The following is a 3,486-nucleotide window of genomic DNA, read 5'->3' as shown; positions in this document are numbered from 1 at the left end:
TGACATTTTGAATCATTTTTGGTAGAGTCCAAAAAATCAATTTTCTGATGAAAAACGATGACCCCGGACTAGTCGAACGTTGAAAAAATGGTCAATATTGATGAAATTTTAACATTTAATCTTTTGACTTTAAATGACGGTTGGATGTGAATTATTACTTTTTCAACAAAAATAAGTGTGTTTAAAGTCATTTCTGTGCCTGAAATTGGTCAAAATTGAAGATTTTGAGTAAGCAAAACTCTGTAAAAATGGCAATTTTGGTCACTGTGAGGGTTTAAAAAGTGGATATTCAACATGAGGCCCAATCCAAATGACATTTTGAATCATTTTTGGTAGAGTCCAAAAAATCAATTTTCTGATGAAAAACGATGACCCCGGACCAGTCAAACGTTGAAAAAATGGTCAATATTGATGAAATTTTAACATTTAATCTTTTGACTTTAAATGAAGGTTGGATGTAAGTTATTACTTTTTCAACTAAAATAAGTGTGTTTAAAGTCATTTCTGTGCCTGAAATTGGTAAAAATTGAAGATTTTGAGTAAGCAAAACTCTGTAAAAATGGCAATTTTGGTCACTGTGAGGGTTTAAAAAGTGGATATTCAACATGAGGCCCAATCCAAATGACATTTTGAATCATTTTTGGTAGAGTCCAAAAAATCAATTTTCTGATTAAAAACGATGACCCCGGACCAGTCAAACGTTGAAAAAATGGTCAATATTGATGAAATTTTAACATTTATTCTTTTGACTTTAAATGAAGGTTGGATGTGAGTTATTACTTTTTCAACTAAAATAAGTGTGTTTAAAGTCATTTCTGTGCCTGAAATTGGTAAAAATTGAAGATTTTGAGTAAGCAAAACTCTGTAAAAATGGCAATTTTGGTCACTGTGAGGGTTTAAAAAGTGGTTATTCAACATGAGGCCCGATCCTAATGACATTTTGAATAATTTTTGGTAGAATCCAAAAAATCAATTTTCTGATAAAAAACGATGACCCCGGACCAGTCGAACGTTGAAAAAATTGTCAATATTGATGACATTTTAACATTTAATCTTTTGACTTTAAATGAAGGTTGGATGTGAGTTATTACTTTTTCAACTAAAATAAGTGTGTTTAAAGTCATTTCTGTGCCTGAAATTGGTCAAAATTGAAGATTTTGAGTAAGCAAAACTCTGTAAAAATGGCAATTTTGGTCACTGTGAGGGTTTAAAAAGTGGTTATTCAACATGAGGCCCGATCCAAATGACATTTTGAATCATTTTTGGTAGAATCCAAAAAATCAATTTTCTGATGAAAAACGATGACCCCGGACCAGTCGAACGTTGAAAAAATTGTCAATATTGATGAAATTTTAACATTTAATCTTTTGACTTTAAATTACGGTTGGATGTGAATTATTACTTTTTCAACTAAAATAAGTGTGTTTAAAGTCATTTCTGTGCCTGAAATTGGTCAAAATTGAAGATTTTGAGTAAGCAAAACTCTGTAAAAATGGCAATTTTGGTCACTGTGAGGGTTTAAAAAGTGGATATTCAACATGAGGCCCAATCCAAATGACATTTTGAATCATTTTTGGTAGAGTCCAAAAAATCAATTTTCTGATGAAAAACGATGACCCCGGACCAGTCAAACGTTGAAAAAATGGTCAATATTGATGAAATTTTAACATTTAATCTTTTGACTTTAAATGAAGGTTGGATGTGAGTTATTACTTTTTCAACTAAAATAAGTGTGTTTAAAGTCATTTCTGTGCCTGAAATTGGTCAAAATTGAAGATTTTGAGTAAGCAAAACTCTGTAAAAATGGCAATTTTGGTCACTGTGAGGGTTTAAAAAGTGGTTATTCAACATGAGGCCCGATCCAAATGACATTTTGAATCATTTTTGGTAGAATCCAAAAAATCAATTTTCTGATGAAAAACGATGACCCCGGACCAGTCGAACGTTGAAAAAATTGTCAATATTGATGAAATTTTAACATTTAATCTTTTGACTTTAAATTACGGTTGGATGTGAATTATTACTTTTTCAACTAAAATAAGTGTGTTTAAAGTCATTTCTGTGCCTGAAATTGGTCAAAATTGAAGATTTTGAGTAAGCAAAACTCTGTAAAAATGGCAATTTTGGTCACTGTGAGGGTTTAAAAAGTGGATATTCAACATGAGGCCCAATCCAAATGACATTTTGAATCATTTTTGGTAGAGTCCAAAAAATCAATTTTCTGATGAAAAACGATGACCCCGGACCAGTCAAACGTTGAAAAAATGGTCAATATTGATGAAATTTTAACATTTAATCTTTTGACTTTAAATGAAGGTTGGATGTAAGTTATTACTTTTTCAACTAAAATAAGTGTGTTTAAAGTCATTTCTGTGCCTGAAATTGGTAAAAATTGAAGATTTTGAGTAAGCAAAACTCTGTAAAAATGGCAATTTTGGTCACTGTGAGGGTTTAAAAAGTGGATATTCAACATGAGGCCCAATCCAAATGACATTTTGAATCATTTTTGGTAGAGTCCAAAAAATCAATTTTCTGATTAAAAACGATGACCCCGGACCAGTCAAACGTTGAAAAAATGGTCAATATTGATGAAATTTTAACATTTATTCTTTTGACTTTAAATGAAGGTTGGATGTGAGTTATTACTTTTTCAACTAAAATAAGTGTGTTTAAAGTCATTTCTGTGCCTGAAATTGGTAAAAATTGAAGATTTTGAGTAAGCAAAACTCTGTAAAAATGGCAATTTTGGTCACTGTGAGGGTTTAAAAAGTGGTTATTCAACATGAGGCCCGATCCAAATGACATTTTGAATAATTTTTGGTAGAATCCAATAAATCAATTTTCTGATAAAAAACGATGACCCCGGACCAGTCGAACGTTGAAAAAATTGTCAATATTGATGACATTTTAACATTTAATCTTTTGACTTTAAATGAAGGTTGGATGTGAGTTATTACTTTTTCAACTAAAATAAGTGTGTTTAAAGTCATTTCTGTGCCTGAAATTGGTCAAAATTGAAGATTTTGAGTAAGCAAAACTCTGTAAAAATGGCAATTTTGGTCACTGTGAGGGTTTAAAAAGTGGTTATTCAACATGAGGCCCGATCCAAATGACATTTTGAATCATTTTTGGTAGAATCCAAAAAATCAATTTTCTGATGAAAAACGATGACCCCGGACCAGTCGAACGTTGAAAAAATTGTCAATATTGATGAAATTTTAACATTTAATCTTTTGACTTTAAATTACGGTTGGATGTGAATTATTACTTTTTCAACTAAAATAAGTGTGTTTAAAGTCATTTCTGTGCCTGAAATTGGTCAAAATTGAAGATTTTGAGTAAGCAAAACTCTGTAAAAATGGCAATTTTGGTCACTGTGAGGGTTTAAAAAGTGGTTATTCAACATGAGGCCCGATCCAAATGACATTTTGAATCATTTTTGGTAGAGTCCAAAAAATCAATTTTCTGATGAAAAACGATGACCCC

Source organism: Lissotriton vulgaris, unplaced genomic scaffold, assembly GCF_964263255.1.
Source record: "Lissotriton vulgaris unplaced genomic scaffold, aLisVul1.2 SCAFFOLD_2509, whole genome shotgun sequence".
In the NCBI taxonomy this organism is placed as follows: domain Eukaryota; kingdom Metazoa; phylum Chordata; class Amphibia; order Caudata; family Salamandridae; genus Lissotriton; species Lissotriton vulgaris.
This window is presented reverse-complemented; position numbering follows the sequence as displayed.